Consider the following 27,290-nt stretch of genomic DNA (forward strand, 5'->3'; position numbering starts at 1 on the left):
TGTCATCTTTGACTCCTTTATTTTATTTCTCCAATTTCACTTCTTGTGCCTTCCAAAAAAAACTGTAGTCGATCAGTCTAATGATCCTGGCCACCAAACCTCTAATAATCACTCTAAATTATTTTCTAGGCTCCAATCCGGCTCATATTATTCTTCCTGATTTTGATATGTAAACTCTCCAACTCATCTAATATCTATCTATAGAGATCTCGACATATGGCCAGGACTAAATCATTCTCATCCATAAGGGACCCTGCTGATAATCAGCATTCTTTTGAAGAATCACTTGCTCATGATTGGATCAATCTCTCTTGACTTCTGATTGCAGCAAGGACATTGCACAGTGTAAACTTCCTCAGCAGAAAAAGGTATTAGTGTTTCTTTCAACAGCTTCAGTGGTATCCCTAAAAACATTGATAAAAAGTGCGAGGGAAACCAGTGAATCATAGACATGGGAAAGGTTTCCAATATACAGACGTTTCAAGTTTCACATTTAAAAAAGAGTGAGATTAGGTGGTAAGCAAGACCCCTGTGTTACTTCTGGAATCAGAAAACACACACATAATGTATACGTAATCTGTCTTGATTCTCTGCGATATGTATCTTCATTTGTTCTAATATTTGAGTTCTTGTAGTCTTTTATACCCTAGTTAGAGCTGTATATGGAATGGTATTCGAGGATACTCTTTGTTTAAAATGTGACACGTCTTGTTGATAAAATGTGTTGTTATTGCTACAGTTGCTTTTCAAACTCAGAAGCTCTCTAAATTGATTTATATTTTTCCAAACATTGGGATGTGAGTATGTTGTGTTGTGTAAATTGTATATATATTTCCAAATCTAAAAATTGCATTCTGTGAAGTGTTGAGAATTATATGGTTTTGTTGTTGTTGAGATCACCTGGGAATTGATCCATGTCTTCATCAGCAATTCTCATGATATTGTCATGTCCACACTGGGTTTTAAATGTTTTCCAAAAAAAATCACATCCATATTTCATTAAATAGCAAGTGACCCAACTTGTAACATTATATGTAATTTGACCCTACAGCCAACGAGTCTTTCAGCCCTGCCTGGGTCTTTATCAAGGCAAATTGGTACAAGGATTTTGCCTCAGTTTTTTGAACCTTGGTAAAATGTGTTGAATACTGATGGATGATAGAAATAGCCAAGTGGTCTGCACAATGCCAGCCCGAAGATACCAGTATAACATATGGTTGTGATAGTGTTCCTAGTGCACATACAATAATATTTACTGTCAATGTATTGGTCAAATTACTCGCGGACCAGGCTATGTAAGGCCTGTTCAATTCCCGTCTTTCAGCGTTAAAGGCAAGCTGGCGAGATGTCATCTCTGATGTCAGAATTGTGGTCATACGCTGCGCACCAGGGCGTGAGAAGTTAAGATGGGTTTGCCTGAATTATCTGCTGAGTTGCAAGGGTTTTGTTGCGCTAAATGTTCACCTTAACATCTCTTTAACTAAAGTGTTTTCAAGTTTTCATTAAATCTTACCACTACTCTATTGTGCCAGACCTGCATAGTGCTTCCCAATGTGTTTCAACAGGGGATTTGCTAGATTAAATCTGACCGGTTTGCATTTTACCCACCAGTGTGTCCCAAAAATAATGAACCCCACTTTGTATTATGCCGCTGTGTGTGTTGCACCACATTTGAGTTTTGCTGCTGCATAAGTTGATTAACGCTGCTTCTGAATTCAGCCACACTTGGATTGCTACCCTATGCTTTGAATTTAGCCACACTAGAATTAAACTGAGTTGGTTAACAATCCTTTTGAATTTAGCCACAATAGGATTGCAATGCACTGCTATTGAATTTAGCCACCCTAGAATTCACTGTTAGTTAATACTGCTTTTGAATCTAGCCACACTAGAAATACAACCCACTGCTTTGGAATGTAGCCACACTAGAATTGAATTGAGTTGGTTAACACTGCTTTTGAATTTAGCCAAACTAGAATTAAACTGAGTTGGTTAACAATCCTTTTGAATTTAGCCACAATAGGATTGCAATGCACTGCTATTGAATTTAGCCACCCTAGAATTAACTGTTAGTTAATACTGCTTTTGAATTTAGCCACACTAGAAATACAACCCACTGCTTTGGAATGTAGCCACACTAGAATTGAATTGAGTTGGTTAACACTGCTTTTGAATTTAGCCAAACTAGAATTGTAACACGCTGCTTTTGAATGTTGCTACACTAAAATTGCAATGCACTATCCACATTACCTTGAATCCCCATTATCTACCATTCATGTGACCTTCAGCCATCAAATAACCCCAAATGTCTTTCCCAAGCTGTCCGTTCACAACGCTATCTGCAAACTACCATGGCTTCCGCAAACAGCTGCAACACCTGCACAACCTTTTTCCACCTGCAAAAATAGCCCCATATCATCTTTTTTCCTCTCCCCCACCCTTCCCAGCCCCTCTTTCCATCACTAAATAACCTAAAATGTGTTTTCCAGACTATTTCCCCATCGTGCTGTCCGCAGACCACGGCAACTGTCCCCGGATCCAACTTGGCAGGGGTTTCCAAAAATATGACGCCCCTCACACTTTTTACTATCCTATCAGCAGGTGTGTCCGATATCCAAGGATCTTACGCCGGCCGCTGGTCCAATCGGAGGCTCGTTCCCTGGACCGAACAGGGAAGTGAGTCTGTGGACCGAACTCAGATATGACTCACTTTTATTTACCTACTTATTGGTCATTTTATAAAGAACTACTGGACGGATTTAGACCAAATTTACAAAAAGCACGCTTTCGGGACCAAATCGCTGCTCCTGCTGCAAATTTGGTGAAAGTTTTTTCAGTGGTTTGGGCTGTAGGTGTGAACACATTTCTTTTTTTATTGCAACTTTGGGAAAAACCACACATTTTGGGACCTTCCCTATAACTTTGCCACCCCCCCCCCCCCTTAACAAAACCTCACCAATCTTTGCAGAATCAATCTGATAGTTCCATTTACTTTTTTGCAGTGTTTTGTGGGTATTCATCTTGGGGGCGGGGGGCGAAGTTATAAGCCACCCAAAAAGTGCTCTTCTTTTCAGTTGAGCAACTTAACCATAACTACAGGGCCTCTATCGCAGGCCCTGTAATATATCAAATTGTATTGAGAGATATTACTTTGCAAGACAAACAACACATCTTTATCACATCCAACACATCTTTATCACATCCTCTCGTCACCAACTCTTGAACTGCCTTTTTTTGTAATCATATCCCAAGATTGACACCCTTCTCTCTAGTAAATCCTGTCCTAACACTGTCATCCTCACTTACTAGCCCTTTTTATGCTTACGTGGTCCAAAGGTGGTGTTTTTCGTCCTTGTCAGGGTATGGTGAGGAAAGAAACCCAGAGAGTGTAACAGAAGCACACTATGTGCAGGAGATACTAGAATAAGCAGATCTATGTGATCACTGCGACGGCCGAAAATGCCGACTTTTTTTAACCCTATACACCACATATATATGTGGGGAGAGACCCCCGCACTCCCCCCATATTAATATTATACACTTAACCCCCCACATATATATATATGGTCTAAGGGAGGGGTTAAAAAGAAAAAAAAAAGTCGGCATTTTCGCCCGTCGCAGTTCCCAGGTCGACATTTTTGTACGATTCTGAATAAGCATGGCATGTGCAGCACTGTTAACACCATGACAACTCTGCCTTTAAATAAACCTTTGTGTTTGGGGTCATATGTTGACAGCATATTGCTGTTTTGTGGGCATTCTCTGCCTACTGTGTGTACCCATGTACAGATCTGATTCCACCGTGTCCTAAGAGGTATCCGCCCCAGAATGATCGACCAAGCCAGCTCATTGGGCTTAGAATTAAATGACCTCCTCTGCAAACGCTGCTAATGTGCTTTGCGCGGTCAACACTCCATTCTGTACACAATCGGGCTGTTTGGTGGGAGTGTTTAGAAATATGAAGGTCTTGTGTAAACATGTGCAAGTGCTTGGAAAGTCCTTTTAGAGAACTAGCCAATCATCATGGAGTGTATGTTCTCCAAATTTTCCACAGACTTTTCCCTGGGGACATGTCGGCTTTGGCCTGTGCCGAATATTTGCATTCTGGTTGCACATTGACGTTCAGCGTTCTGGTGACTTCGTGCGGTTTGATGAATGATTTCCTTCAGAAACTCAAGTATTTAATTCCTTAGCCTGTCATTGGCTCTATATGTGAGATAGAGCGCCCCTACATGTGTTATAAGGCTATTACAAGTCACCGACGAGTACCGTGACCAACTAAAGGCACGAAGCAGGAGGCTGAGTTCCTTTATGGGGTCAGAGAACTAAGAGATGAGATGCAATATCCTGTGCATGGACGGCAGACGGTATTGTATTGCTAAGAATACATGGCCACGCTCTGTCATCATCTTTAATACCTGGCCTCTTGCTGAATCTATTGTAAGAATGATTACATTTATTGATCCATTCAGTCAATTTAGAATCTGTTTGGATTTAAAAAAAAAAAAAAAGCCTACGTGCAGCTCCTAACGTGCTTCAGAACATAGTGCATGCAATTTCATTAAATGCCTTACAAAACGTTTTCATTAATAACACACACATACTTGTGCACATGTCTAAAACTCCAGCAGTGCACAAATTAAACATTCGACCATACTCAGTTCCTTGTCAATAAAAGTGTCACAGAAAGCAATTCTACAGGCAATTAATTTGAAAAGCTTGCCATGGCTTTAAATAAGTATTGCAGTGAGAGATGGAATTCTGCTCTCTGCTGGCTTAAGTAGCAGTCATTGTGACATCGCAATGGAAGTGTAATAAATGATTACAGAGCGTGTGTGGTGTCATTTCTTTATTACAGGTCAGTTGAGATGTCACACCTAGGGCCTCATTACTAGTTCGGTGGTAAACCTTAAATCCGGCGGTAACGGTGTTAGCGCCGCCAATACCACTTCGCTGGATCATGAGTACAAATCCAGCCGGCACAATTACAGCTGGCAGTAGCACAGCCGGCTGTAATAGCGCCGACTGTAATAGCGTTGGCACCCATTCGCGCTATTACAGAGCCATCACGAGTCCGGCGTAGGCGCATTTAGCAGCAGAAAACCGGTGGAAAATCCGCCAAAAATGCCGCTAGGCAAATGCTCGATGTAAAAGAACACAGGAGACAGCAAAAAGTTCCCATGTGAAACCAATGCCAACCAGAGGCCTACAAAGGACCCACCCAGGCACAAAACACACGTCCAAACACCATGCTGCCATTTGGAGCTTGAAGCCTTAACATGTACATCTACCTGCTGCGCCTGGAGCTACAGAGGCCAGCCAACCAGACCAGGGCCTTGGGAGCACAGGGTGCGGTGGGGATGAGAAGGAGGAAGAGAGTATCACCAGCAAAGTGGACAGCCATCACCAGGGTCATGCCAACACCCTGGGCCCTGACTGGTGGGCAGTTGGTGACCGAGTATAGGCTGAATAGAGCAACCATCACACAGTTGCTGGACACAATCCATATGCAGCCGTATGGCTATTAGCACTGCAGTGCCCCCGCTCGTGAAGCTTGTGTCCAGGCTACAATACCTTGGGAATGACAGCTACCAACACACTGTAGTCATGATGCATGCCATGGCCCAGTCCACCTTCAGTGCAGTGCTGGGACAGGTGCTGGATGCACTGCTGCTCCATGTCAATGAGCAAATTGCATTGGCAGCCACAAATGCACAGGTGAACCAGCTGAAGGGCCAGTGCCATGCCATTGGACACGTCATGAACATCATAGCAGCCATGGACTGTACACATGTAGCACTACTAGCACCCAGGGTACATGATGTGGCGTACAGAACCGTAAGAATTACCATTCCATTAATGTGCAGATGACATGTAGATCTGACCTAACCCTCAGCCACTGCTGTGCCCGCTATCCAGGATACACCCATGACTCCATTATCCTACACAATAGTATGCTGCCAGCGTGCATGTAAAGGCACTGAGGCCTCAACATATGGATGCTGGCTGAGTACAAATGAAGTCCAAAATGCATGTCAAATGACATCTGATGGGGGGTGGAGACACACAGTGAAATCTATGCATGCCAGCGGAAGACATAGGCAGCACTAGCACTGCAACTTTCCCATGCATGTCCCTTGCACGAGAACACTTGAACATGTGGAACACTTCAGAACACAGACGGTCTGTATGGCAAAGACATGTGGGAGCAGTGTCAGATATGGAAGCCCAACTACCACAATGCATCCTGTGTGTGTCGCAGTGTTGCTCCCCACCCTGACACACCATAGACATCCCGCCCTGGCCACCCCACAGTCATGGCAATGGTGCCCGAAAGTAGGCATATCCACAACAACACAAAACACAAGTTGCTCTATCCACGACAATGTACATCCCTGAAACAATGAGTCCTGATTGGCCAATCACATGCCTGGATAAGTGTACATAATAGTGACAATCGGCAAACGCAACACCACCCAAAGGGAATGCCAATGACACATTGCCGAACAACATGTTGCATGCACATGCATATACAAGGGTCCCTTCATCCAACGACAAGGGACAGACCTGCTACATCTAGACACAGATGTGGTGCTAGCAGTAAGTAGTCCATCAATCCAATGCTGATCCTTGCACAGCACACACCACAATGGAAGTGACCAAATGACACGTAGTGCACATGTACCACATGAGTGTGATACACATGAAGACTCAAACATACATCGAAACACAGCTTCATGTCGACCTCAGACCATGCATGTCCTGCAAGATGCAGTGTGCATGGCAACATAGCACTGAGATATCATGACCTCTTCAGCACAAACTTGATTATGCTGCTAATGTCACTGATTACTGAGTCTTGTGCACACACTGAACCAACCTTGTCCTCATACCTGCATTCCCTCCCCTGCAGGTGATTCATGATGTCCCCAGCACAAATGGCTCATGACCCCTGTGTGTAATCCACACACTCAAGCTGAGCGGGCATACAACATTGCCCATGGACTTACACATATCTGAGTTGAGAGGGCATTTGGACTGCTGAAGCCACGCTAATGGTGCCTATACCGTAGGAGAGGGGCATTGACATATGCACTTTGAAAAATCTGCAAACTCGTCCCAACATGTGCCATGCTGCACAACATTTGCTGTTGCAGGAATGTGCCACTGCCCACCGATGCCGATGTGCAGACACCTGGGGATGGAAGTGAAGATAATGATGTGCCCGAAGCTGGTGCACGTGTACACAGGGATGGGGTAGGGGAGGGGAGGTTGGCCATACAGGGTTTGATTGATAATTGTCTTAGATACGGTTGATGGGTACATGTAACACATATCACTTGTACATTAAAGAGCACCTGATCACAATCATGAATGTCCATGCTTTGTATGAATTTTGAAAGTGATTTATTAAATGTTTGACAATCCCCCTCCCACCAGTGAACTCCCCAGCACACACTCCCCCCTCCCCCAGTGAACTCCCCAGCACACAATCCCCTCTCATCCCAGTGAACTCCCCAGAACACAATCCCCCCTCCCCCAGTGAACTCCCCAGCACACAATACCCCCTCCCCCCAGTGATCTCCCCAGCACACAATCCCCCCTCCCCCCAGTGAACTCCCCAGCACACAATCCCCCCGCCCCCTCAGGGAACTCCTCAAACAGTGCAGGTAGGTGCATGTTCTCAGGGCCTGCAAAAATGGTGCTGTGTCCATATATGATGGTCGCAGGTGCTTTCCAAGTCCGGGCACCTCTGGTGAGTGGCCTCTCAGGTTGCGCATTGAACGGCGCCCAGGTGAAGGCTCCAGGGACCCCTCTGTGGCCGTAGTAGAGGACAATGGGATGGCTCTGGTGACCTGCAGCTGCTGGCAGAGAAGATTGTTTGATTGCCTTGTCTGCTCTGCATGCACAGATAGTCCCTCGCACAACTCCCGTACCCTTTCCCCGAAACCTGTCAGGGCCGCAGTGAATCCCTCCACCACTTTCCGGGTCTGCTCATTGTCTCGGGCCATGCACTTAGTGGCATTCCGTATGGCACGACTGATGGCCTTGATGTGGCAGCTGTCGATTTCACCTGTTTGGCCTCAATAACATCCAGACGCCCCATCACGGCAGCTCTTGTGATGAGTAGTACTTCGGGTGTGATGGGGACCGGGCTGACAGCTATGCGCTGCCTGGAAGGGGGACATGTTGCCATCTTGGATGGGGCTGCTGTTGTTCGAGTACCTATCCGCTGGGCTACCATAGGATGGTGTATCCACATCTGGCTCAGGTGTGCTGACATGATCCAAACAAACATGTGGGGTGTGTGCATCCTTTGCAACTGGCTCTGGGCTTCTCTGAGGTCTGGCCATTCCTTGTGTGTCACTCTGGTTGGGTGAGGTGAACAGTTCAGGTTGTTGTGCAGCTGTTGCTGTCTGTCCCTCATCAGAGTCAGACCCACTGGTGGCTGCCTCAACATCCAGTGTTTGCATGGTGGCTTATTGTGAATGAGGTGCTGTCCCCCTGTGGCCTTGTGGATGCTGCACCCGTATGGTTGGGTTACATTGTGGTGATGTGGGATGGGTCCGGAGTTGTGTTGTTTCCGGATGGCCCATTTGTGGGGTGTTGGTGCTGGTAGAAGCGCACTGCCTCGGGCGCGTGCTGTTGTAGCCTCCTCAACGTCATCGTCAGCCTGTGGTGATCGCTGTGTCCCTGTGGGGTACATAGGATGTGGTATGAGTTCAGTGCAGCCTAGATTAGTATCATGTATATCATACCTTCAAGTTGGTTTCTACACAGTATCAATCATGCATTCCAATTGCATTTTGTTCACTCCCCATGTTGTGATTGGTGGAACGTGTCACTGTGGAGGGACACTGCACGGAGATGTTTGTGTGCCGTCTTCAGATGCCTGCTGGGGATGCACGGTGCCCATGTTGCTGTTTTTTTTCCATGCACACTCATACATCACATAGCTGTTCCATGGCCATGGATGTCTGTCCCCTGGGCCTTGTATTGATGCTGTGCACGTACAGGGGAACCTAGGGAGCACTACTGTAAAACCAGATATTGTATGGAGAAGCCTGGTTTGTTATCATTAGAGAATCATTACCCATTTAGGGATACAGCTATCCATCATTCATTCTGATTAGTAGTGATATTAGATTATCCACATATTATGGAGCCATTTGCATTTGCTAGAGAAAGATGCCTGTTATATTTGAAGTGCCTTGGTAGAGACATCAAAACACATGTAGAGACAGACTGACTGTTATGTATTATCTATGCATTGTAGAGACATGCATGAGTGTGCACTTAGAGTATGCATTGAGACATTATGTATAGCGTTTGCCATTGCGAGAAAGAGTAAACGCTAGAAAGCATGAAGCCTATGGCATTCTGAAGCCATCCTGAATGAGACAGAACAGAAGCGCCACGGACTGCAGATTAATGTTTTGAGTTACCGTGTACGAGGAATGCGTAAACAGTTTGGTTGGCAGACACAGATAACATGACTCTTGTCCGAGTGGAGAAGCTGAGAAGGGCTGGATTATCAGGCCCTGGGTTGTGTGCGCAAACAGAAAAGGTGGGGGCAGCAGGGACTGAGTTGCCTCAGAGAGAGACAGAAGAGATGGATTACAGTGGAATGAATAGAGGAATATGGAGGGAGATGGTATGGTAACACGTAGCACAGATAGCATGTACAAGATAGGCTGAAATGTCACGATGACAGAGCACGCAGTGCATCACAGACTTTTAGGCACTGCTCGGATTTAGAAATGCTGACAGAGAGATGAGTGAATGCTTAATGTAACCATACAGATTTATGTATGTCATTGAATAGTATAACCAGAGGTGAGGCTTTCAGAGTTTGTAGATTTAGATGGAGCTGGCCTCTGAGATTGAAGGGAGACCTTTGGTTGGCATGAGATCGAGAGGCGAATGAAAGGAAGTTGCCATTGAGGGAGAAGTGTTTTGGTGCAGCAGAATCCGATGGCTTTGGAAGTTTGGAAGCTTGGGGAGGCATTCTGATGAGAGCAGAGTTTGAGAGCTTGGCAGAGGCAGCTAGAGAGGAGAGACATAGCAAGAAGGGAGTATTGCTGATATGAGGCCTAATTGATCTGAATAAGACACGTGCCATGGGGAATTAGGACAGACACTCACACAGAGCTTTGGGTTTGGAGAAGGGGAAATCAGACACAGATTGTCTTAGAGAGAAAGTGTGATGTGTGTGTGGATTGGAGAGCAATGCTGAATGTTGACACTTGCATTAGGATGCATTAGACATTATAGATCCAGCAGGACTGGATAAGTTGCTATTAGATTGCTTACATTAGAAGCCTGTAATGCTTACAGTTATTGCACTGCATGGTAGATTTGCACACAGAGCATAAAAGGTGCAAATTCTAGATTTGTATTATAGTAGTGTTTGCATCATGCCTTGCTGTGTATGAATAAAAGTGTTTTTAATGTTGAATCGATTCATGTGTTTTTCTTTGTGTCTTATTTTTGTGTGTCCATAACATAGTAACATAGGAATAAATCAGTGCACAATTGCCTGCGATATAAGAGCAGGGGGAGCATAGTGATCCACACACCCCGAGGTAGATTTGGAGACTAGCAAGTGGTCGCCCATACGGGGCTAGGACAAAGGTGATTTTGTTTTAGAACTAACACTACGGTACGGTGGTACAAGGGGTTAGTTATGGGTGTCTGCAGTGTCTCATGCACAATGCATGAACATTCATTCACTCAGGGTCTGCATGTGTGGCCCTTAGAGGTTCATGTATTTTTAGGAGGGGCTCACCTGCAGCCGGCTAGCTACCAGTGCCAGCTTCCTCTCCTCCAACTCCCTCTATGGTGCCCATATCGATGAGCGTTGTCATCTTTTCCTCCCAGGGTGTGAGCTCGGGTGGTGGTGGTGCAGGCCCTCCTCCAGTCCCCATGCTTGCACTCCTGTGCTGGGAGAGTAGGCCATGTACTCGGACCCGTAAGTCATTTAAGCACTTGTGGCAGTCCTCCCCGTCCTGGGGCACGCACCCCACTGCAGACACCCTCTGGCTGATTTCCCGCCAGATCTGCGCTCGACGCTGCCCACTTGACTTTCACTGCAGTGCACCGTATAGCTCTTCCTGGTGGGTCACTGCCTCCTCCACAAGTATGTCCAGCTCCTAATCATTGAATTTAGGTTTCCTGACCCTTTCTATGGCTGACTTGCCCCTGGTGTGCTCCTGAGAAATGTTTCACCCACCAGCTCCCCTCACCTCCGATACTACACCAGGCAGTCCCTGCAATCCCAGAAAAGACCCAGCAGCGTCTGCACATCTCACACTACACCAGACAGGCCCCTCAAGCCCAGACACCACCCACCAGCCCCCTCACCTCCAACACTACTCCAGGCAGCCCCCTGATAGTCTGCCACCCCACCAGTCCAATGTATTTCTGCAATTTACCTGAACCTCTTTCGTCTGCATCTTCCATGAAGTAGACGTCGAACATGTCCACCACCACCACGATCAACTGGAAGCACTGAAGAGCAATCCAGGAATGGAACATCTCCTGTCACTCCCTGGTAGACCTGAATCTGCAACACCTCAACAGCACAGCACAATATTGCACCTACAGCTGTAAGTGATTTCAATCAGGCACACACCCAAGTCTCGCCTAGCACGTGGTGCGCAACTGAAACCCTCATTTATTTTTATCTATAAGTTCAATATTCTGAATGATATACCACTCATATCACACTCTTCTCAAAATAACCCCCCCAGGTTACACTGAACCAGGAATCAGGCTAGTTGTAGAGGTGTCATGATGCCTACCTCCAAGGAGCCAGGTCTGACCCAGCAACCCCTAGAGGCAGGCATCATTTCCCCCAGGGGAGTGCCAGCGGGCCCAAGCTGGGGCCCTTTGGACGCAGTCCTCGCACCTTAGGGGCCAGGCTCATGTTGGACCTCTGTCCTGGCGCCTTAGGCGCCCGGCTCATAAAGCTAGACATGTGTTCAAGTGTTTTAATGTGCTACCTGATGCAGACCATGCTGCCACATCCAGGCCCTCTTGAGGCCTGAATAGGAACTACTTTACTTGTGGGACTACTTTCCACCCGGGTGTGGTCGGGGAAGGATACATACCTGATCGGAGGAAGGATACACACTTGGAACTTCTTCCAAAGCTATTTAAACCACACCCGATCAGCAACTCACGCTTCGCGTTGTTCTGCTCCTCGCAGCTGGATGCTCACCATGTCAGCTCCTACATCTGGACTTCAGCCACGCCTGTCAGCATCCTGGGTCACCTGCAAAGGGAGACAAGAGACCTACCAGCTTTTCTGCACCACGGAGACATCACCGACGATCCTGAAAGGGAAGACATCATTTTTAAAAGCATTTCGTTACGATCGCTGCAGAGCTGCATTTCACTCACCTTTCCTGGGTTCCTCCATCTTCAGTAGCGATCATCCGGATACACAGCCACTTCCCAGAGCCTAGAGAAAAAGACAAGAATAAGAGGTGAGAGAAGGAAGGGAATAGGAAAAGCTCAGTTTCCTTCTAAGACTTACCTGTTGGGTCATTCCCATTTCATTTCGGGTCTTGCTGCTTCCAAGCAGGACCCCGGCCCCTATGGGAAAAAAAGACAAAGACATTAGATGAGCGAATGCAAAAACATTACCTGAGCGCTCATCTAGGATTTACCAGATCTTTACTGGAACTGCACGTTTCACTTCGGGTCGGCGCCATATCTCCGGCATTCCGAACCCCGGCCCCTATGGGGAAAAGACATCAACATCAGCGCTTTGTTGCAAGAAGTCTCCAAAGGAATCTTCATTCATCACCTGAAAAAAGACAATGAACATTATTATTTAAAGCTTGAACTTTTGAACTTGCAACATAACTTTTACAGCGCCTTACCAGTATAATCAAGCTTACCTGAACTCCCATCCAACCTCAATCCAGTGAAGTAACTGGGTTCAACGCGCCCCTGCGTCAGAAGCAGGATGGAGAGCTCGTCCTTTCAGACCCTAAGGTGAGACTTCACGGGGAATCGTGGAAGGGTATCGTGGAGGGTTGGAAGAGAGTGGGAGGCTTGAGCATAACTCAGTCAGTAAGTAATACTCCCTTTTCACGCACAGGGGAATATTCCTGCGAGCCGGAGAAGCCAGAGTAGAGGGCCCTTCCTGTCCATCTTCAGAGTCCTGCGCTTCACCATTGAAGAAGCATCAGCACTCGAAGCCAGACCTGTGCCTCTGTGGGAATCAGGTGAGCGTTACAAGAGGTAATTATTTGTTTATTTAGTTAGAATTTAAAATCACAATATATTTTTAATAGGTAACAACAATCACCAATGGGTGACAAGAACAATGAATAATATCTTTAATGTGCTGGGAATAAGGTAATGAACACTAAAATAATGCAGCACGGAAAATAATACTTTTGGGTTGGTTTGGAACAGATAGCACTGTGGTTAGAGGTTCCCCCTGCAACACCCCTCAACCCAGCAATGGTCAATTTAAATAGATGTGAGGAGAGAGCAGGTACTCTGGAATAATACAGAACAAACAGAATATCACTCCCACCTTTCCCCCTTAAACACAAGAGAAAAACGCATTTGACTTTTCAACTGTCAGGATGGCTTTGAATGTGGCTGAGCAAAAACACTAAATTTGGTCAAAAATGCTTAAATTATTATACATTTCTACGGGAGCCACTTTGAACAGATGTAAACAATCATAAGCAGTGATTTAATCAAAAGAAAACATTTGGAATCCCAAAGGCCAAGTGGGAAATAATTTAAAGGCAATTCACACGTGTAAAACCTTTGCAAATGTAAATTCGCGGCAAACTTTTACTATGCGATTTTTGATTAAAATGCGGTTTTGGGTTGTGGAATTAGCTAAGGATGATAGGTATCAGTGGGAATTGAAATTTCGTTTCTATCTTTAAAATTGAGGGAGTTATAGAGGTTTTAGTGAGAGATGTTTTTTCAGAAATAAAGACACACATTTGGACACAAACTTCAGTTCAAAACCAGAAAATGTGACTTATGCTTCTACTCAAGACTAGAGCATGCAGACTAGACAACAAGGTTGGGCCGCAGTAAGTTCTGACACTGATTCAGGACTTAAGTAACAGGTCTCCAGCACCTTCCCTGGCGTAACCAGTCCACACACTCGAAGTGGGATTTTTGGATGAGAGTTACACAAATAAAAATGACTATGAAAATGACGCTTTAGCAAATAGATAGAATAAGATAGCACTAAGATTTTGACACTGTTGCTGGTAATGACATTAAGGATAGTTCAGAGATTTGGGAGGGACAAGATAATGCAAGGTATACAATAGTTCTCTAGCATCCTATTAATACTCACAATCCACTGGCATATAAGATTTTAGCCCGTCAAGATTCTGGTCAATGGATCAGTCTATCAGGGAAGGACAGCACATCAAGCATGGGACTGGATCAGCTAGGCCGGTCACCAGAACTGCACATGAACTGCCCTTCTTATTTCTGGATATTTCAGATCAGCAGGATGGCGAGTTTGTCAGGCAAGCATTATGGTAGCAAGCCAGATAGTTTCAGGATGATTCCCCACACCACAGTGCTCCACTGGGTTGTAAGGATTAGTTTGGGATTCATTGATGATAGAGGCCTAGCTGAAAATGATTCAGCTACTGCTTGGCCTGGAGATTGGTATCTGGATCTGGAAGGATGTTGAAAGCTGGATGTTGAATGCTGGATCCGAGTGCTTCGCTGGAATCAGAAGAGAGAGTCTCTATGTGTTGTCAGCTGTCTCTATCTATCCTTTCCAATGCCATCACAAAAATGGGTGTATTGGCCGGCTTAACTAAGCTTGCCCCTGTGAAATGGGATTGGATCGGAACCTTATCTCTGCCTTGCATCCAAGGGATTGGATCAAGGGCAGATGATGACAAATTTATGGTTTGGTTTTTACAATCCTTAGAAACCTCCCCTAGCCACTAGTATCAAAATCGAATGTTGTCCTACATACATATTTATACATTTTGAACCTCTATGAAAATCACATACAAGGATTACATATATTATGGAGTATTTCTTCCTCAGAAATCCCATAGCTGTGAGACCTTGTTTCCCCTTTTTGCAGCATTTTGTTCATTTCTCCAAGAAAACATTTACCAAACTTTCTCCAAATGTACACAAATATCTGTGTTTACCTTAGGAATGTGTGTGCAAAGTTTAAGAATTCTAGCATAAATACTGTTTCTATAAAACCACATATATTGCCATTCCTGTTCAGAATATGCTACACAGTTCCATCATGTTTTGAAATGTAGGGCCTAAAATTAGAGTAACAAATTTGCTGTTTTATATTTTTCACCATTTCTGATAGTGAGTTATAAGTCTCTAAAAATTGTTCATTACAGATTCTTAGCAGCAAATGGTCCGCCTTTTGTCTGTGTCATGCTCACCTGGTCTCCATGGGGGCGTAGCATGTAGCCGCACGAATGATGTCCTAGGCGTTGCACAGCTTGAGTGATGATACCTTCCCGCGTCTTCTTCCTCGATATCACCCCAGGAGGAGTTTGCCTCCAATGTCGAAACAAGATATTAGCTAACTGAGTGGAGCCGGATTGGTTCCACCTCCTTTAACCTTCTGATGCCCCTTCTCCTCTTCTGTCTCACCTTGGAGTTCTTAACAGTAGGCTCTCCGTCCTGCAATCTCTAGCAGGTGTGTGGTATGCACAGTCTTTCCCAGGACCTAGTTACTTCACTGATCCTGCGGGGCTGTTGCAGAGTTTTTGAATAGCTGGATTAAGCAGGTAAGTCTCTATGCCAATGGATGCTTGGTATAGGTGCTTAATGTCCTTATTGCCCAAGTTCTAACCTGTGTTTCTCTTTTCTTTCAGGCGCGGTCTTGAGCGGTTTTCGGATGAAGATTAGACTCTTCCTAAAATGCTGAGCAGATTTCCTGCAGGTGAATGTCTGTATAGCGGTTTCTTTTCCGTGTGCGACTACCCTGCTATTTCTTTTCCTTTTCTGCAGGCGCGGTGCGGCTCCAGGACGGAGATGGGAAGAACCGCTTCAATGAAATTCCTGAAGAATGCAGACCCCAGGGAGTATTGGTTGTCCGTGCAGATATCTTCTTCTCTGCAGGTGCGGCGGCCCGGAGAGCAGCTGAAGGCGCAGCCGATTGGATGGAATACTGCAGGTAACACCTTTGTTGCTGTACTAACTCCTGTTCTCTTCTTTTCCTTCTCTCAGGTGCCGCTGGATCGGGATCTCAGGACAGGCATGGCTGTAGACGTTTGTGTACTCAGCAGACACGGTGAGCATTATGCTGCAGGAGTGCAGAATAACGTGAAGCGTGTTCTGCCTGTAGGGTGTGGCTTAAATAGCCTTGTAAGTAGTTCCAGGTAAAATAGTCCCTCAGCCACACCCTGCAATCTCAGGTAAAGTAGTCCCTCAGCCACACCCAGGGTATACAGACAGGCTCAGCCCTATTAGGTTGTGAATGTAGTCCCATGCAATTAGCACATGTTATGAGCCTGGAGTCCAGGAAATCCTAGGACACACTTTTGGAGCTGGATTAGCCCCTAAGGGTGCCAGTGTCTGGGGTAGGCCCAGAAGCTCCAAAGGTTTGGGAGTTTGTACCATGAAAGTCTGTCTCTAGAATCAAGGAGAAACTCCCCACTTATTTGGGATTTCCTTCTGCAAGCCTAGTTTATGACCTTTTCACACGTCCATTTCCTGGCCTGGAGAATCTGCCATTGTTCAGTCCTTGGGGGCAGACACCAATCTGTCCTACCCCACAATTATCATATGTCGTTGAGCATCTGCTGAGAGGAATGCCCTCCCCTTGGGTGGAACCTGTTTTTCAACTTCTTGCAGGCCCAGCCAGCCTCAGTTAATCTTTAATTTCTTGACTTAAAAATCAGTACAAAACAAACTTGTTGCATCAGATGACATAGATAAATTACATTTTTAGATTTAATCCTGTGGGATCAAAACAACTGAGATCCGTGTTCCTTTCAGCAGCAGTCCTGTTGTATTTGCTAATCCGGCAGATCTTTAGTTTTAGACAACTTGTTTAATCAGGAGAGCCCATTTCACAGGCGCTGTCACTCACAGTCAATCCGGTTTTGCTGAGAAAATGTTTTGCTTTTAACATTTCAGGACCTTGAACATTCTCAGTGTTTCATTAGATTAAATGGATTTTAGCGCCAAACAAGATTTTGAGTGTTGGACAGTTTTATTTACAGGTTTTTTTAAGTTTCAGCAACAAAGTAGGTGTCATTTACAGGCGAATTTTGGAGTTTCACTTGCAAAGCACTGCTTCTCCCTCTACACTCTATGTTTATTTGTCATGGAGCTCACTGGCACTTTTCCTGCTGCGTGTGCTCTGTTCCACCACACATGCACCATGGGTGGCAGGTTGTCAGCAATCCTTTTGTGTGTTGAAAAAGGCGGTTTTGGAGGTTTTGGCACGCACAAGGGTTTTGCCGCCATCTTGCTGTTTCTCACAACATAGATAGCAGAGTGACACCCCATAGTATAGCAGAGTGGGTCAATACATCCCACACAACACTGTTCCCACCCAATCCACATGTGACATGTGAATGCAATGCAAAATGGCATGTGCTTTTTGGCCATGGCTCATTGCAAAGGCATCAATGCACAACAAGTGAATGTGTGTTGAAGACAGGAGCACACAGAATCAAACATTGGGCAGATTCACGAATAATGACTAGGCGCATTACAGCCTGAGCATAAGTAGCACAGGTGGTAAGGGTGGCAAAGTCCCAGTCAGGTTCAACAACATGACAGGCTTGTGCATGGGTGGTGGGAGGTCAGTCAGAGAGTGCATGTCTCTGTAATACAGGACATGTGTGCTGCTACACAGAAACAGCAAACACGGGACACAACTGCCTTCCAGTGGCAGAGGTGGAGCATGAAATGAGAGCAGGCAATGTGTGACTGCACATAATGGTGGGCATGTGAGCATAACATGGGAGTGATACAGCAATGAAATAAGAAATGCGCAACTGATGTGTCCAAGCCACCTATCTACAATGAGGCCACCCATCACCACAGCACCCACAATGCAAAATACACACTACAATGAATATCATGTGGGCACATACACAATCCCAAGCATGTGCAAAGGGAACACTTGAACAATAGTGGACCTGAAATGAAAACAATTAAAAAGCATGCAAATAAACATAAACAGGTGGCAATTCATCCACAATGAGATTCAATCAAATAATACATGACATGACTACACATCACTGCAACCATACCCGTATGTACATCATCACACACACAACAGAAGCCTCCACACCAACCACATTGACATACTGATTCCAAACCAGCAGTGATGCTTCACACGTAATGGAAAATGCAAATCATCCAGTGCAGCCTCCAGTTGTCTGATGGCCTCACCCCCACATATCATGCACATGTGCATCCCTCCACTTACAATAATCACAGCGGAAACATGACACACACAGGTATGCCACAATACACATGACCTGCAATGAAGAGATGCACTGTGCAAAATGTAAACAATCAAATGCGCAGACAGACCAATGTACTGCATGAAGCATGGAATGTACTCATAGAAGACCTGTTCTGAATAACACTATTTACATGAAAAACAGGGAAACGATGTTCCAGGAATCTGGCATAAAAAAGAAAATAGAAATTAAGCCTATTCCTAAAAAACTATATTTATGAAAAATTGAAAGGAACGTCACTGAAGTCTGGGTGAAAAAGAAAAAAACTGAAATTAAACCTATACCTAAAGAATTATATACAAAGGCAGCAGGCTAGTTCTCCTCACCAATTTCTGACAACCTGTCAATCAGGGTTGATTCACAGGCCACATCCTCCTCCCTCATACAGGCCACTGTTGTTGCCTGGAGGGACAACAACTGATGTTCTGTGTCCCGTGCTGACTTGCAAGTCACCTACATGATGACAGCCACCTCCATGCCCAATGCAATGACATATCAGCCCTGGACACCATAACCTGCATCTCCCATGTCTGCTGCTGCTCTGCAAGCAGCTGCCTCTCCTATTGCCAGAATACTGCAGAAATGCCTGTTAAGCCCCCCCCCCTATGGTCCTCACGCCTCATTGTTGCAACCTGCCTCCTCAGGGTGGTTTGCACTGTGACAGTCTGCCTCCTCATATATGCCACCTGCTGACGTTGTGCCCAGTGCAGGCTCTGTCGGTTCACCCTCTGATGTGATGACATTTGTGTAGGGCATACAGAACCTGCACTGCTCCCGGGTGCCGGCTGAGGAGGGGGATGCTGCTGTGTATAGCCCACCAGAGAACAGGGCTGTTGCCAGCAAAGCCATGAGGCGGCACAGCTCATTGTGATGATGGACAAGCATACCACGAGTAGCCTGTCCATCATCACGAATGACTGCAGTCTGGCTCGTGAGAGCAGCCTGCAGGGGCAGAACATGATCACTGATGACACATCAGATGGTAAGGGAATGCTGGTCTGGGTTGAGGCAACCTGGATGGTGTGCATCTGATGGCCAGGGGACAGGATTTTGAAAATAAACCTATATGGTGGCCTGCGCAGCCTCATGTCCCTGGGGCAGGGTTGCAGCATGAACACCGAGATTGACACTCCCACCTGACCCCATGGGCTGTGCTGCATGGCAACCTATTCTGCCTCCACCTCGGTGAACCTGGATGACTCCAGGGTTTCTTCCCCTGTGGATGGCCCCTGTATGGCATCACTCTTTCCCACCGCTACTGAGGAGTCCCGGACACCTTCATGGGACTTACCCTCAGCAGTCATGCCTGATGGTCCTGACGCTACTTCATCCTTATCACTCCCCGAACATGAGCTGTCACCAGGGAATGGCTGGGGCCTGTGGTTTGTCTGGTGGAATGGTCCCTGCTTCCACAATACATAGAACTGCTTCTGCTGTCTTCTCCAGCTGCAGCAACTCTGGTAAAGGAGACACAACAAAGACTGTATGGCCTACACAACATTTACAGTAACATGAAGTGGCCATGGTACACCCAGCAACATCCACACTCACACACATGGACATGCAATTCCCATTGAAACAGACACAACAATCCAGGGTCAATGATGACCACAATCATGAAACATTCACATGTAAACACAGCACAACAAGGGCAGTGCACAGACACACACCAAGGGATATGACATGGCACAATGGCAAAGGCAACATGACCCAACTGCAACCTGCTGAGTTGGTACGGCAGACATGTCACAGGGGCACTGGGGTGGGCAGGGAGTCAACTGGTAGGTTGACCAAACAAGGAATGCATGGAAGCATAGATGGGCCAGGATACCACCGTGTACACATTGGTGACAAAACACACAGTGGAATGTTGGCCCCCAGTAGACACTCATGATTGCACCACTCACAGCATGGCCATGCCAACACCTATTTGGACATCTGTCCACACACTCACACCAAACAACATGCCTCGTTGACAGCATAACCTCTGAGCATGCAACACATACATACATTTTCACACATCAACTCACACATTTAGCGGCATGACAGATCGCATCAATGTCTCTGAAATGACAATGCCACAACTTGACACTGCCAAACATCCATATGCACGTGTCTTCTACAGATGTTGACGGTGGATAGCCACATATTGGAATGGTCCACACAATATCATGTCCACCATGTATGCACATCTCATGGGCAACACATCCTCATCTGGCATCCTTGATATCCAAGCACATCTAACCATCAAGTGCACATGCACAACCCACATGCACTGTAAAGCAGTGCACCACATGGCTACTCACCAGCCGCCTCCAGATGCTGTTTCCAATTGCAGATTTGGGTATAGAGCTCTGGGTGGAACCTCGTCAGGACCTGCATGTTGGTGGTGGAAAACATACACCTGCCTTCACAGTGCACCTCCACTGTTGCACCAGCCTTCAGGGCATGCAAGACCTTGGTGTGGGTCCTGGATTTTATGTCCACTGGATAAGCAATGTCTTATGGACACTCTTGGGGCAGTGGATTGCCACCACCTCTGTTGATAGCAGCTGTTATGCCTCTTGTGTCCTTGTGTCCCTCTTTTCCCTCTTGCTGGGTCAAGGAGGGCATCGTAGTTCTCCAGGACCTGATCCACCAGGTTGTCAGCTTCTCTGGAGCTGAAGTTGGCTGCCCTCTGCCTCGCTGCCGTGGGGTTGCCACTCTGTTCAGAGGAGGAAGGTGCAGACATGGCAACCCCTGAGGCAGGTGTGGGTGGGCAAAGTGTTCCTTGAGATGGGCTGTGGAGCAGTGGTGGTGGAATGGAGAGGTGGGAGTCTGACACGGCAGCTGAGGTGGTCACAGGGGCAGACACAGGAGCAAAGGCAATGGCAGGTCAGCAGGCACTCCCAACATAGTGTTGGTAGGCCGCACATGGCAGGGTTTGAGGCAGCACAGGGCAGGAAGAGGCAGTAAAACTGGCATGGAGGCAGGAGAGGGGTTTCTTCCATGTTTAGTTACAAAGACAGCTGAAAACAGAGTAAAGGCCCTTAGAGCATATGTTATGTGAGATTTAAGAGTGTGGATGTACGAAACTGGTAGTGCGCACAAAGGTACGAAGATGAACGGGTATCATTACATGTATTTTGGGGTGCTACACAATCCATTCCCTTCAGGTAACGCATACCAAATTTTACATTTTGGGGGTTGCCTCTTCACATACATGCTTGTATTTTTGTCCATTTTGGGGGCTACGGTGTGTCATGTATGCAATTATTGTTTTCAGGGTGCCTCTGCATATCACGTACCATTTTTGCCAATGTTTGGAAGCTTTCTGGGTATCATGTACACAATTTATGAGTCTGGGCTGCCTCTGTGTATTGCTTACCACTTTTTCCAACTTCTGAAGCTTTCTGGGTATTGCGTATGCAGTTTCTGAGTTTAGGGGTACTGCATATTCTTGCTTCTGGAGTACATTGGAACCTTGCTGGACCACACATCTTTTCGACTGTTCCCTTCCTCATACTGCCCACAGAAATATCTTGGTGTGCCTTCCAATATACCTTAACAACTGCAACTTGAGTGGAAAGGCACCAAGAGGGAAAGGGAGCAGAGGGGATCTGGGTTGGTGATGTCATGAGTACACATCTACCCCAGCCCTATGAGGAAGCGGTGGGTCTCAGCCCATCGGTGACCTGGCACCTTACATCGCAGTGGTTGCAGCCAAACAGCAGAAGCAGCACCACCTAGGGCCACTAGGCTCAAGAAGGGACACACTGAAGAGCAGGAAGAGGCTCCAATCCAAGACACGGCACAGGAGACGGGTCTGCAAAGGAAGAGACACTTCACTGATGAGGAGCTGCAAATCCTCATTGACTATGTGACATAACACCATCATAAGATGTTTCTGTATTCCGGTAGCATGTTCACATCTGCACATCGATTGGGACATTGGCGGCATGTCACTGACCGCATCAATACTTTATGTCTGGAGATGCGCACTTTTGGGCAGGTGCAAAAACAGTGGAATGATCTCACGTGGAGGACCAAGCAAAAGCTCACTACCAAGCTTGCCTCTGGTCTGGCCACTCGAGGGGGGCCAGCAGAAGAGAAGGATCTGACACTAATCGAAGAGGCCATGAATGAACTCATAAGCATTGAGCAGGTGCCAGGCGTACAAGGCACGGAGACCCTCGAGGGCATATCTGGTGAGTGGCATTTTTCTGCATAGGTCACATGGATTATCATGGATGACCTACCCATGTTTGTGTAGCTGTACAGCTGGCTGCAGTTGTCACCCATCCTTGACAATGCATGTTTGCTAACGTGTACACTTCTGTCACACGGCCTGTGTTAGTTGACTTTCCTATGTGGTCCACATGTGTGGCACATGTCAGCTTGACTTTTCATGTCACTGTCTGCCGGCCCACATATCGGTGCCAGTACTTGCATGCAGGATTTGCATGTCCAAAACTTGGGCAAATTACAGTTGCCCCTGATGTGCACTCCTGAAAGGCACACATCACCCACAGGGCACACCTCTGTGTCACGCCAAACAATGTCATATCCACATGTATCGTTAATTGCCACCGTTTTGGTGTCTGTCTCATTGCATTGTACATCACGTACATATAAGACACGTCGACCAAACACATCATTTGCTGCAGTGTTTCATGTTTGTATATCACCTGCACTTACGGGATGCCTCATCAGGATACATATCCGAACTTCCAGCCATGACACTGTGTGGAACAGCCTGCCAGGGAATCAGTGCACACAGACCAATGCTCTGGAGTAGGCTTTGTGAATATGCAACTTCACTTGGGTAATGCAAGCGGCAACACTAGACATAACATGGTGTATAATAGCTGAAAGTGGGCCTTCATGGCCAGGTGGCCAGTCGGGTATACTGCGATTGAAATTACTTTACACATTCCTTGCAAAATGTTAGGGTCCTGAAGGTTGCCAATGAGCATTCCTGTCTTCCTTGCAAGTTGACCATGCATTGTAGGTGCATGGTCGATTTACAAATGTGTAAACATGGTTCAACATGGGCCATCTGTCTGACATGGTGGCCCATGCACACTTACTGGGACAGTCACGTCAGGATGTGTGGTCTGTTGGAGGGTGATTACACAGCTGCATATTGTCCTCATGTCCATTTACAGTGGTGTTCTACAAGGGGGGGGTGTTGTTGCAGAGTATAGGCATATGGATGGAGGCACTTATTTGCGGGGAAGTTGCAGACATGGGGACTCATTACGAGTTTGGCGGTAGCCGGGCAGGTAAAACCAGCACGGCTGCTGCCAAACTCGTGAAATTACTGGCACCCGGCAATGGGGACGTAAGTGGGCAGTCCGACCCCGTTGGACCCGGTCCATCCCCATTGCCGGGTGCCAGTATTCATTACTCCCCATTTCCATTGAGCCCCATTGGGCTCAATGGGAATGGGGAGGTCAGATGCACTGACACCATTCATGAAATGTGCCGGTGCATCCGACAATTTGTGCTCGCGGGTGCCGCTCTGTCCGCCAGGTCAGACCTGGCGGGCAGAAAGGAACCTGCCAGCAAAACTCAAAATTTGCTGGTCCGGTAGTAATGGCACTGATAGTTTACCAGCGCAGTTACTACCAGACCGGCAAACTTATAATGAGGTCCATGGTCTTTTTTAGATTTTAATGGCATGGTGATTTCTGCATGTTGGTTCTGTGAGGTTGAAGCTGATGATTGACTTTTCACAGGTGCCTTGATTTTTCCAGTCTGCCCTTCATCATCACCCACTTTTGTACTTCTTTGCCACGACATGTACTAGTTTTCCATCTATGTGGCTTCCAGGCTCTCTGCCCGTGCTGGTTTTGATTCATGTGTTTCTGTGTATGTCTTCCTCTCTTGCCTGCCTTCTCACTGCCCTAACCCAATGTAAGGTACTACATGCCTCTCCTCATCTCTGCACCAGCCAGTCTCCTCCTTGCACTGTGATGCCCCTAACCCTTTTTCTCTCTACTCTCAAATGGTATACATTCATAGATCAGTGTCTTGTCTCACTCTGGCCCTCTGTCGTCCTTCTCTTCAACTACCCCATTTGTACTTCCACTCCGAAGACCATCTCCTTCTCACTTGGAGCACTTTTCTTCCCCTGCATCCATGGATGACCCAAAGACACAGTTGACATCTGACAGCGGCTGTGCAGGACTTGTATGCCTGCAACCGATGTCCCCACTTGTGGCCGCATCCCACGGCGAATAACACCTGGGTGTATGTTGTGCTGGGTTAGAAATCTGTTTCCTTCACTGCCAGAGAGTTATCTGTTGGTGGTTTGTTGACAGTTGAGGATGCTTATTTTTTTATACTTCCAGATGCTGACACTGGATGGTCCATGGTTATTTCCTTGTTTTGTACGGGAGTTGACATGGCTGTCCAATGTCTTTACCTTGTGCAGGTAAGTTGAATGCATTCACAGTGCCCCTTGTTCTGGTGTTTTTGGTTGAAGGGATTCTGGCACTGTGTGGGGTGAATTTTTGGTTTTGTTGTACTGATGTGAGCAGTACTGACTTTATGGGTGCTGGTACACATGGTGTTGGTTGGCTGGTGGTTGTATGCTTGCTGTTTTTACATGTCAATCGGGGGTCTGGTTGTGGGAGTATTGTGGTGAGGGTGGCTGTCACTGTAGGGCATTTGTTGGTGTGTTGTCATGGGGGTGGCCCATCCAGCTGCATGTGTGTTTGGACACATGGTGATGGGAGTCTATTGTGTGATTGCTTGGAGTTTTTGCACAAGTGTTGCCTGCCACAAAGCTTCCTGTTCACTCACCTGTTCATTTCTTGTCTATGCATGCTGGCAGTCCACTCCGGCCCCTTCTTTGGGTGTCCCGAGACAAATCCACACCCTCACAGAATTGCAGGCCATTTGGGGGATGCCATGTTCACCACAGACACCAGGCATGCACCATTGGCCTGGTGTTGTTGTTTGGCATGGGGACATGTTTCATGCATGGCACACCTGCAGATATGTTGCTGCCTGTTGACTGCTGCTCAGTCCATCTTAACCCTCCCTTCAGTTCCCACACATTAGTCCTCATTCAGTGCTGTCCTTGTGTACTCTGCCAAGCCTTCCTCTTGCTTGTTCCCCACTCCCTTATGTTTGGCAGTATCCTTGGCCTCCTTTTCTCATTCCTTTCTCTTGTCAGCTTATCTCTTTTATGCCAGTTGCCTCTGTGCCCTGCCTTCCTTAATGACTGTTGCCTCTGTCCCAGCTGCGTAGTGCCAGATCCTATCTTCACTGCAATCAATGAGATGTTTGTTTTGTATCGTCTTGGACTTTCTATCATCGGCTGCCCTGTCAGTGTGGACTGCACTGTCCTTATGCCACGTTCATCATTGGGAGTGCTTCCAATCTCTCAGTGATCTCTATTTGTAAGTCTTCTCATTGTCATTCTGACATAGGCCGGATCAGTGTGTTCTCAATGTCCCCTCACCAGGACATGGAGTAAGTGGTACTGACTACTTCACTGCATGGCACTCTGGGGGGCAGGCAGTGTAGGTGTTGTGGGTGGGCCAGATGTTACTTTGTGAGGTAATTGAATTGCATTTGCCTAAGGTGTGTGGATCTAACTGCATGAGTGCGGGGACACACAGTGATGGGTGGCTGGGGAGTTCTTATTTGAATGTGTTGCATGGCAGTCAGTGGGGCAAAGGTTACAGTGGTCAGCAACTTTGTTGCTTATGTTGTGGGCTTTGCTGTGGCCAGTGTAGGGTAACCTCCCAACAGACAGACATTGAAATGACAGCCCACTAGGAAAAAAAGGCTTTGTGCTCACTTTTTTTGGGAGGTACACATGCTTTGTTTTGTATACAAAATGTGGTAATCACAACAGGGCACTATTAATCAACTGCAGCAGAGCTCTCTGCCTTTATCTTAGCAAGCAGCATGTTGTGACCATGTAGTTCATCATGTGTGACACATTTCACGCACAGTGTTCATCCACCACACTCATTGTCTACCGCCTATTTAAATGGTATATTCACGTAATATACAGTTTCACATTGGCCATCTCATCTTCTCCTCTACCTTATTCACACATGGCTGATGGCTTATTCACCATGTATAACTTTGAAATGATTGTTTAGGATTTCAATTACTCCACCCTATCTCGGGTCCTAACCATGTGATGTGCACATGGCCATCGATCTCAGAAGACTACTTCAGGATCAGCCTGTTCCTTGCAAACAATTAGACTGTTTTCTCATCGCAGACATGCAGGCAACCCCATGAGGCCTCCCCAACGCAATGTTATTGACAATGGCATTGTCCTTTGCTCTCCCTGGTAAAAATGACAGACCTTTTTGTTTTCTGTCGCCCCCTTGTCAGGTACTCCTCCCAAGGGGTTGGCCTGGGGTTCCTGCATGTCCCACTGATTCATCTTATTCCTGATGGATTTATGATCTTTATCCCTGGGCATCTGGTGATTCAAATGTGATGTCTGATTTTATGAGGGGTGCTGATGTCCTATATCTCATCTAATGTTTTGGCAACTCAGGACCTCTGCCATGGCTCCCATGAGTATGACATTCACAATCGGCCACAGCCGTACTACCATTTGACTGCTTGCATTCTTGTCTAATTCTACAAAGTTGTAACTTGATATATTTGTATGTGTGTGTATATGTGTGTTCCCTGCCTATCCCGGAGGCTGTGATGTGATAGTCAAGCAAAAAAAGGAGCCTCAATGTTCTGTGTTTCAAAAATAGCCTGCATGGATTGGGGCCTTCTGTCAAATACAAATGTACTGTATATCATGCACATGCAATGTATTGTACGTGACACTTCTGCACAGCA

Source organism: Ambystoma mexicanum, chromosome 3p (assembly GCF_040938575.1).
Source record: "Ambystoma mexicanum isolate Mex_15411 chromosome 3p, UKY_AmexF1_1, whole genome shotgun sequence".
NCBI lineage: Eukaryota > Metazoa > Chordata > Amphibia > Caudata > Ambystomatidae > Ambystoma > Ambystoma mexicanum.